The sequence below is a fragment of the Egretta garzetta genome, unplaced genomic scaffold (assembly GCF_000687185.1).
Source record: "Egretta garzetta isolate BGI_Z169 unplaced genomic scaffold, ASM68718v1 scaffold69, whole genome shotgun sequence".
Classification (NCBI taxonomy): Eukaryota; Metazoa; Chordata; class Aves; order Pelecaniformes; family Ardeidae; genus Egretta; species Egretta garzetta.
Window position 1 is genome coordinate 1,924,108 of NW_009260790.1, and position 11,232 is coordinate 1,935,339.

The following is an 11,232-nucleotide window of genomic DNA, read 5'->3' on the forward strand; positions in this document are numbered from 1 at the left end:
AAGGTAAAATGCAGAATTTCCTCCCTGGGGAACGTTAGTGAAGTTAACGGGTATTAGTGCTGGCAGTATGCAGAGTGTAGTTCTTGGTCATCACAATCTCTGGGATGGTTCTACATTCTTTTTTTCTTTAGTAATACAACAAGTAAATGAATCTCACAAAAATAGAATAAGTGAAGTCTTTTAAATCTCAAATTTGAAGGGAACCCAGAAGAAAAAGTATGTTTGCTTCAGGCTCTTGTAAATTTTTCAGGAAGTTAATGGCACAGAAGATGAATATGGTAAAAATATTGTTCACGTGGTAACACGTGGAATGTACTATACTCCCCATTTTCTCAGGCTGTGCTATAAGCAAAAAGACATTTTTAGGGATCATGGAATGGCTGCAGACTAAAAATAGAGAAGCCAAAAATATCCAAAAAACCACTTTCAACAAAAAACTAAAATTGAAAAATTAATTTTAACTGTTAATTTCTGTTTTCTTTTTAGAAAGTGTTTTCAGTTTTTAACTAGGGATTCAATTTGTTAATTCTTACATTTTCTCTATGATATTCGTCAGCAGGATATCATCTTCTGAGTTTTCCAAAAAGCCATCTCCTATAACTTATGGTCAGAAATGTCTTATCTAAGCATACCATGAAAAGCTTCAATTTATTTCTTGACATAGACACTTACACAAATTACTTAGTTCCTTTGCTGAACCTAGGCAAACATTTGCTAAAATTATATGTGTGGCTTCTTCTGATACAGATTTTACTTTATATATACTTTATTTGCTCTTCCTGCAAATACAACTCTAGCTTCCTGCTTTTCCTTTATCAAGAAGGTTTTATTTGTTTTAAGGAAGATGGTTTGAAATTAACTTCTTAGTAGGTGCATAAGCAGTCCAATTATTCAAAGCTACCACAGACAGCACTATATTTGTGCCAAAGCATTTAAGCGACTATCATGGACACAGGCACGGAATAGCTATCAAGGCACTGATACAGCATCTGTGCACTCCTCCTTAAAAGCTGCCCACCAAGAAACAAGTTTGGAGTGTTTGGCACTACTAAAAATGAAAGATTTTGATGGTGGTGGGAGGGGCGCTTAATCTAAAATTACTTTTTGTTATATTGCTATTGTTGGGTCCCTAAAAGTGGGACCTTTCTTTTCACCAAAATGACGTAAGAAGTAACATATTATCCAGAAGAGCATCTGCTACTATTCCAACCAGGTATTACATGCTATTCTGTGGGATGGTCAAAGCACTATAGTTACAAGTTGTACCGATGAGAAGTGTTTTAATGACTAGTTTTGGAGTAAGGTGAATCAGTCTAGATGCACTTTTGATGCTAAAAAAACCCCACAACAATAATCCAATAAAGGATTAATTAATGCGAGTGTTCAAGAAAGCCCTAATGATTTTTAGTTTGCTTTTAGACTTGTCACTGATAACATTGCTACCAGGCATTACTCCATAGAGTACTGTCTGGTACTGCCCGCTGCCTTGTGGCACATCATTATTAGCTTAAGTGACAGAGGGCAAAAGCAGAAGGATGCAGGGTCACAACTGCTGAGCCGAGAACAGAGCTCCATAATTCCTGATGAGCTGCCTGGAAGATTTATGTGCACACAGTTTTATGCAACACAAATATTCTACACATTAATAAAGTACAGGTCAAACTCCCTGGATACACATTCTAAGGAAAAAAAATCCATCTAAACACCAGCATTTTACCTTTCCTCACACTTGCAATGCCACACCTCGGGGCCTTGGTTTCCCTTTTTTAAACAGGGGAAGGAAGAAAAATTGCTATAAGACTTACGGGCTACACAGGGTATAAGATATATGGATCTAAATCCCTTATTTTAGGAGTAATTTTCTTTGCTATGAAGGATGCTGTATTATCAATAGTGCTTGCAGGTGATTAAAATTGCTAATATTCTGTGTATTGTACTTGGTGTACAGCTGCCTAAGCCTACAAATACATGGATCATGGTCCTCTAATTCAGTTTCCTGTACTGAAATCAAGAAGATATTAACATTCCAAGAAAGAAAAAACCCTCTTAATCCACTACTTATACGTAATGAAATAATTCATAGAATAGAGACTGTGTTGGCCCTGGAGGAAGAATCTGCAATATTTACTTCCACTTCTGATCTACTGTGTAATTTTGGAAAAGTCACTACAGCGCTCAGTGCCTCAGTTTCCCCACGGTTTCATATGGAAATAACTAGAAGCAGCAACAGGATGGAGCTTTAAAGTTAGATGATATTCACCTCAAAAGCTTTCAGCATTTCCATTTTAAAAGGCATGGGCTTTTAAATATTTATATTTTAACAATACAATAGTGCCTTGATCCCAAGACACATGTAGATGGCTTGGGGCTATTAAAGTGGTGAGCAGGCCTCCAAGAGAGCAACTATCTCATCCTCCTTTGTGTCCTAGAATTAGTTTATGCAAGGCAGGTCTTGCAAATACAGAGCAAAGCATAAAACATTTATTTCCTAATTTAAAGCATGAATTAACTTGCCCCTCAGATAGGAAAATCCTGCATTTGAACTGCCTTCTCTTCTCTCCCTTGAGTTATTACTGACAAGATAGTATCACACAAAGTGATCTCATGGAATGGTTTGAGTAATGCAAAGATAAGGTCTATCTTTGTGAATTCCAGTTTAATCGCATTCTTCTAGGTTCACCTTCCACACTCACGCATTCTCAAGACTCCACCCCTCTACACATTCTCAAGTCGTCATTTCATTTTATCCAGACATAAATGATTTATAGTGTAGTTCAGAGAATAATCAAGCCCTGAATCTGATAATTGTTTTAACTTTGATGAACATTCTTTAGATTTTTTGGTGTCCTCTGTCATTCTTGTTTCCCTTGCTATGACACTTATTCACTTCATTTTTCAGGAAAACAATCTGTATTATAAACATTGGCAAAAATATTTGTAAAGCTATGCTGTTAGTCTAGTATTTCTCCTAGACCAAGCATTAGCAGTTGTGGCTGAGACCCTTTATTAAATTCAGTGGTATAGTATTTCATTTTAAGAGATTACAGGACATGATTCAGCTACATGTCAGCACAATAATATGCAAATGAATCCAGATTTTGCAAAATAGCTGAAACATCCATGATCCCCAACCTGATTTTTCATTTTCATTTGAGGTATGCTTTGCCCCTTAATAAAATTCTTCCAATTACTACTATCTGTTGAATTTGGTTGCCAGTCAGAAGGTGAGCTGGGGCCACCACAACGGCCATCATTTCAAGAAAACCCATGGTTTCTGCTGTAGAAAGATCACCATGCCTTATTTATCTCACCAAACACTTCACTGAAGCTTGTATTTTCATTACCCATTTGGACATGTAGCCGGGGTGGGAAAAAATGCTGCTGCTTGAAGATGCGGCAAAAATACTGCAACCCAAAAACGTCCTTGTCTGGAACATATTCCTGTGCTCAGTTTCCTCACTGGGACTAGGGAAGTGGTAGAATCCAGCCCTGCAGTGACCGTGTTTTAAAGAAAACAGTACCTGTGAACAGACCACTCCCTCTGGTGGCTGCAGAGAACCATGTAGATGGTCTCTTCCTGTTTATTCATCTACATTATTTGCAGATAAATCCCAGTTTTATGAAATAAGTCAGAGTCAGGAAGGGCCACTGGGGAACATCACTCTGTACTCACTCCTTCCACATATTCAGAAGTATCCATCCCTGCAGTCAGCCTGCTTTTCTGTCCCCGCCTGCCCTCTCCCCATTTGAAACACAACTATTCTTTCCACCAGCTTTTGTTCATCTTTGCACTCCCTTCATGAAGCTGCTTGTTCTTGGGAACATGCTTTGTATACAGAAAGGAAAAGAAACCACATTCTTTTATATGTGATTCCTCCCCAAAAATCAGAGTTGTAATTTGTCATGGAACTTAATGGGGATAGCACTTCTCATTTATTCATCCATGTGCATTTCCTTTCTTCTAAAACACACACAAGCTTATTCAAAGAGACAATTACTCATTCACAGAAAAACTGGCTGCCCCCATGTACTTTGTGTGGCTTACTCCATCCATCTCCCTGTAAACCCAGGCAAATCCTGTCCCATGCAGAAGACGCCCAGGCAGCTGATGGCCTGGCTGCAAGGACATGGTATGGCTTCAAATAGTACAGGGACTGTGCTGGGTTCTGCTCAAATTCCAAGCAGGTGTGACCTCAGCCACGTTGTCAGGATTACAACATTTCTTGGTGTGTTTTCAGCACACTAACACAATGTGTATTTAAAAAAATTAGGACATGTACATTCCTAATGACAGGCATTTGCTTGTTCTGTATAAACTCACTATAAAAACAGTGAAAGTATTTGAAAGTATTAAGAAACAAACTCCAAGAACCATTCTGTAATAAATGAGACACCAAGTACACAGTATATGTGTGTTTTTCCCCCCTTCTGACTCCGTTGCTGTGTTGCTTTCCTTATATAACTGTTCTAGTTAAAAGAACACTCCTGACCTAAGAAAACCTACATCAACCTTATAATTTTTTTGTTAAATACATGGTGGTCATCCACAGGTTTAAAAGTAGTAAAGAGTGGGCATGCCATATTTAACTCTGAGTCACTCCATTGTATGTCACGTAGATACAACTGCTGGCAGACTTTGGAAAGACTTTTTCTGGATAAAGTACTTACTGACAGAAATCCCAACAACTCCAGTGTATTCTCGGGAGCATGCCCTCTCCCCACAGTCAGCTCTTGCACTGTATGCAACCTGTTGCATTCAGTGAAATTTATGTTTTCAGCACTGTGCCCCCTGAGAATTCCACTCTCTCAGGAGAAAGCTTTATTGAGAAAGCAGCTGAGAAGCTCTGTTCCAGGGGTCTTCATAAACAACCCCCCTCCATATCCTCTTGAGAAAGGCAGTGTGGACTGTCTACCAAATGTGTCCTACTCCTTTCAAACCAGTATTTTGCTTCAGGTAGGCAATGGTGTTACTCTTAATTAAAAAAAAAAAAAAAAGATTAAAATCCATACTTTTGTGTTAAACGGCCCAAATTCATCTGCTTCTAATGAACCAAAACTAATCAAAACAATTTGAATTTTGAAATTATAACAGCAGGAAATAAAAAGTCACTTCAACATCAAACCATGGACTTTCAAACATCATAGAGAAATCTTGACATTTTACATAGATTTACTTGCTCTTACATAAAATTGCTGTCTACCCTTTCCCTCTCCCAGCCCGTTTTAATCAAGCCTTTTCAGGACTGACTGAAATGGCATCATGGAGAAAAGCAGCTTGTGCAAACCACAATTCCCCATAAATCTAAAATGAAACTATTGCAAGTGTAAATGCTTACTTCTTTTTCCTTAAATACTTGTTTATTCTTGAGAGCCAATTCAATACATCTTGATTTCCTGGCTAGGATGGGACCTGACTGCTTCAGAATTGCTTTCTCTCATCAGCCTGCTGAGGCATTGGCTCAGTGTGTGCCCATTTATCAGATCATAAAATATTTTAGGTTGCCTCTATGCCCCATAGGTTGGAGTGCTGGTTTGTGACACTGGTATATATTGATTTTGGTGAAGCTCTGGAGTTATATCAGCTGAAAATCTAACCCCATCTCTAAAACTGACTGATAAATATCATTACTATTCTAGCTTAAGATCTCCAACTTCAAGCATCACTGCAATTTTCTGATTCAATAATCTTCTCTACATCTGACAGCTAGGGTTGCTCACACATCTGTGCACATAATATTCTACAGTCAGCAACACAGATGGCCAAGGAACAGGATTTGATTTATAGTTGCTTATCTTAAAAATAGTTGCAGAATATGAATATTTGAGTTTGTCAATACTAATACAATCCTTTCCTATAGGACACATATTACTTTTCAAACAGTGAATTCTTCTTCTGTCTTGTATCACTGACTACTTCTTCTTCTATCACTGTCTGACTTCACAACAAAAGTGGTGTCCCTGTCAGTCAGGAAAGGATGCCTGAAAAGTAGAGTGAAAGCAGCATCTTCCAGTTCTCCCATTCCCTGACACCTGCCCAATGAAAAACTTCTGGTTTGCCATTTTAAAACCTAAATAGAAGCTAGTATGTATTCTCATTTCTTGCATATGAAATACATTTATACATACATACATACAGAAATTAGAAACTGAAAGCACAGTGACTCAAAACCAAAAGCTACCACAAAGCCACAGACGTTTAAGGCCTACCCAAATCAATGAAGAAGTATGATGGACTTCAACAATTTGTGAATAAGGGAAGCTAACAGCCATTTCTGAGGGCAAGCATCTGTATTTCTGCAAAGCCTTCTTAGAATCTTTGACTTCTATGTAAATATCTCTGTAAGATGGGAATATAATCATCCATACTCTCAGTTTAAAGCCCACTATGTAGGCCTGATGTGCATGTACACATACAGACGGCTTCTCTCTATACACACACATATAAAAAGGCCACAGAAATGTCTCATCTCATGAAAGGAATATCCTAATTATCTCTGTTGTCCCACAAGTTGTCAGAGATCATAGCATGGTGACAAATTTGAATGTCCTGGCTTCTGCCTGACTTATTACAGAATTTTCCATGAATGTGCAGCTCCATGTGCTGCTAGAACTTCTCTTTCTATAGAACCATCTCCAGTACAAGTGAAATCTTAGCTTACAATATCTCCATAGAAAGTAAACCCATATTTTCTCTTCCTACTTTTTTACTAAAAATACACTTGAAAAGTGTAAATTAAGCATCCAATTTGATGATACCCTTCGCAAATCTGCTCTGTAACTAAAAAGATACTGTCTCTTTCTGTTGCTGAATTTCCTGTTTCTGTACCCCAGGGGCAGCTGTGGGCCCTGCAATATTTGGTCAGAAACATAAAAACTGTTTTCTGCAAGCTTTATTAATTTTCAAGCCATTTCCTGTTTTCCCTTTGCAGCCAAACCCACCCCTTTTGGCAGGTACTGAAATACAAAAACACCCGATTCACTTTGAGGAAATGTTCTATTACTTGAAAGAGGAGGAGACCCAGAATGATAGCTACAGTTTTTCATGGCTTGCTTTCAGCAAGGCAACTTTGCTTTATTTGAGGTAATCTTTCAGCAAATCACGCTATATCGAATTGCCCGTCTCAGTTTTGAATCATTTAGATAATAGGTTTAGTCTTAGAAAACACTGTAGGTCACAAGCAGAGAGTGTCCACAAAACAAATTCTTCTGGAAGTGAAAAAAGAAAACAAATTCTACTCATAGGTTGCATTTTCCTAACTGATGTTTAGGCAGCTTCTTTTGATATGTAACCCAAAACTGTAGAAACGCTCTTCTGTCCAGTTTGAGACACTGGAGCCCCAGTTTGCATAAGGGACAAGCATGCACAGGCTCAGACAATTTACAGGAGCTCTGCATGCTTGGCACTCCTAAACATCAGTCCTAGAAGACGCAGGTGTCTTCAAAGGGTTTCTAAAAAATCAAACACAAAAAAAATCAAATATTAATTCTGGTAATACAGCTGTTAAAAGTTTAAACCTTGATATATGTAATTCCTTGTGTTCTAGAGATAGCTGTAGTGAAAAGGGGAATCATTCTGGAGATATTTCAGGAAAATGGTAATAATTTTATTGTCATCTGGGATTAAGTACAATTAACAGATTCATGCTACACCTGGAGCTCTGTAACAACAGTCCCTTCTTCTCTCCAGCCCATTTACCCCAGAAGCTGAATCATCATTGTCCCCAGAGTTCACTGTCACACTTTGCCCTACGTAGTATTCCTTACTTTCTGGATTATAGTAATAGTCACTTGCAGGGAAAGGAAATCTGGAGCTGGGTTTTTGCAGTGTAAATGAATTAAATGTACACATGCAGATTATTTCATTCAGCAGAGAAACACAATCAACTCCAGGATAAACTTCCAGACAAATTGCCAATTATAAGGCCAAATCAATACCAGGGAAGAGATTATCATAAAGCACTACACTTTCGGAAGAGTATACTTAGGCAGACTGACCAACCCTAATACTGCAATCTGTTATGCAGAGTCATAGGAATCAAGCTGCGTGGCATCCATCTTAGCAGCAGAGTTATATGGAATCAGTGGCAAGGCTGCCCTTGCTGATGCTGGAGTTGCTGTTTAAAGGTCTGGTTCAAAGCCCATTTATGACAACAGGGAGTCTTCCACTGACTTCAGTGCTCCCGGGTTCACATTGCAACACTGACTGATTCAGGGGAAAACATACCATCCCACACGACTTCTGCCACTGAAGCATGACACTTCACAGGACCTAGTCACTATTTTTCTACTCCCCCAGCTATGTTTCATTCTTTGCTCTCACTGAACTAGAGACAGCCTAAGCCTCTCACAAGGCTGTGCAAATGACTGATACGGTCAGACAGAAAGAACAGATTATGAAATGAAAACATAAGGGCTGCTTGTACTCTAGACCCTTTCCACCTCCTCCCTTAAACCACTGTGATTAAAAACACACAGAGTTGCCTGGAAAAAAAAAAAAAAAAAAGTAAAAAAGTGGGTGACCCATGCACTCATATCCTGGCAATTTGTGGGAATCGTCATAACATGCCCAGAACAAAAAAGACCAAATTACAACATCTCTGCAGTCTCTGCATAGACCTAAACTTCATTTCACTACAGCATTTGAGCACATGCACAGGTCCACTACCAATCAGCAGAAATATGCACTTGCATATAGGTATGTGCTTACCTTCTATTTTGAAATAAATAGACCACATAATTAAATGCTGCTTTAAATGTAGATGGACCATTAAATCAGAACCTTAGATTAACCCCTTTATTTTCACAAAACCTATTGGCTTAACAGAATCATAATACAGTGAACTATAGTTTCATTAAAACCCCTTAATTTGGTACAGTTCAGAGGAAAACTGCTCCCTCCCTTCTCTCTGGCTCCATACTCTCTCCCAAGGGTATATTGGCTCTTCTGAAAGAATTTTGTTGATGTTTTAAATCAGAAGGCTCAGCAATGACTCCCAGCCTTAATCTCCTTACTCAGCAACGCGCTGTCCTCACTAGAAGGCAAGTTCCTGCTGTGGTTGTCCTTAAGGAACAAATTCATCCCGAGATGACAATTAGTAAGACATTCCTAGCTTTTTCACTAACTTGTTTTGCATCTCTAGGCAAATTTCTTTCCCTTTGTTGCACTTTGATACCAGGATAGAAGCTGATTTTATTAAATTCTTCATAGTTCAACAGATTTATCTAAAGAGCTTTTCTTTGAGGAACAGGCTGGAGCAGGAGAAATAGGCTGGTATAGGAGAAACTATTCCTCATTGGGAAGAATAACAAAAATGTTTAGAAGTGCTGAAGTAGCCACTGGAACTTGGACATCTCCAATCTCAAGAGCTCCAGTTCTATACCCAGAATACAGTACGGTTTAAAGGAAGAAATTATTTAATTCAGCAAACAGCTTATCCTTCTTTAGAAAGGCTTTTTCCTAAACCTGAGACAAATTCATTTATAAGAATAATCATAAAAATGAAAAATCTTCAGAGTACCTTTGAAGAAAATTGAATGAAATCCTAAAAATACCTTCTTTTTGTTCCTGATAAGAATTTGTTAACATTAAAAAGTCACTGTTTGTTCCAGTTTGTCTTTCATAGTGTTCTACATTCATTTTTTTTTCTGAAAATACATACAGAATTCCAAACGTTCCATTCTGATAAGGTAAAAAATGATGTGTTTAGTTTTTTCAAAATAAGACCCATTAAAACTGACATACTCCCCTAGCAAATTTCAGTTTCGTGAGTGGCATTTCCCAATAAGAAAACATTCTTTTAAATAAATTTGAAGCAGCATTATTGAGGAATAATTAATCCCAGATTTCAAATTCAAGACATACTGAAAGTTAGCACATGGGAATATTTATTTTACTGTTTTTCTAAAGACAATAAGCCAATATTGCCTGTTGTTTCTTCGCATTAGCATTGACTGTTTTCATCCTACTCTCTTAGTGATCTTCAACAGAAAGAACACAATTATAGCACCATAATTTATACCTCTATCTATCAAATTCCTTTGGCACCTATCACTTTCAAAAGTAAAGAGAAGGCCTGTGGAAGGTGTTGCATTCCCCACCTGCAGCTCTCTTTGCACCACAGTATCACTGCTTACGTTAAGACTTGCTTTGCTCCTTTATAGCACAAAGTGTTGTGGGGTCTTAATGACAGCTCTGACTCACATTCACTGAGCAAAACAACCTAGCCATGTTTTAGGGTTTTTTTTCTTTGTTTGGTTTTGGGTGGGTTTTTTTACTATATGGGTTTTGTTTTTAAAAAAAGACAAAACCTCTCCCACAAGTCTGCCCCACTCTTCGTAGAGGTTACCTCCTCCACAACTGTCAGCAGAAAGGGAACAAATCTATGCTTCTACTGCGACACTATGCCTGACGTCCTAGGGCTGCAGGACTTCAAGGTACAGGAACTGAGGGAGAAGGTCACATACTTCTCACACACACTCAGCTACGTGGCACACTGGTACAGTTAGTTCACATGTGAGCACCAATTAAAACTCACCGCATTCCTAAATAGATGTAAATCAGTGGATTATTACTTGCCAAAGACAAGGGAAGATTCAGAAAAGGATTAATCTAAATAATTGCTCTGCAAGTCCTGCTTCAGCCCTCCTTCCTAACAACCATTATTTGTGAGAAAAAGTATATTACATATGTTGTTAGAGTGTTCATCTAGTCTTGCATAGATGCCATCTATGCAACGCTGATGCGCAGAAGCATATACAAGCCTTGTACAGACCATTGCACAACTGTACTACTAACAGTTACATATGAAAAGGAAAAATCCTCTCTCTCTGTCGGGTGATATGAGCACACTGAGGCCAGCAAGCCTGTGGGCAGAGGTAAATGCTAGACTACAGCAAGGACGTCACTTGAGGACACAAGCCAAGAGAGACACGCAGAAAAATTCAGACACTATTTACTGCAGAATTAAATAACCTGTCCTAAAACTATTTCAGTATCGCTAAATGCACATTCACTACCACACTTGCTCAGATAAACATGGGGGCTCACTTTGAAATGAAAAAAACATCAGTTCACTGCTGGAAATAACAGGAAAAATGTCCTTAGTGTTGTTCCTTAAATATTTTTTAAGGACAGTTTGCAGAAGGGAAGGAACTCCCTTAACACCTCTCTCTGCCTAAATACCCTTTCCCCCTTTGCTAAATAAAAGTCTTCTGAAAGCCACAACAGCTCCT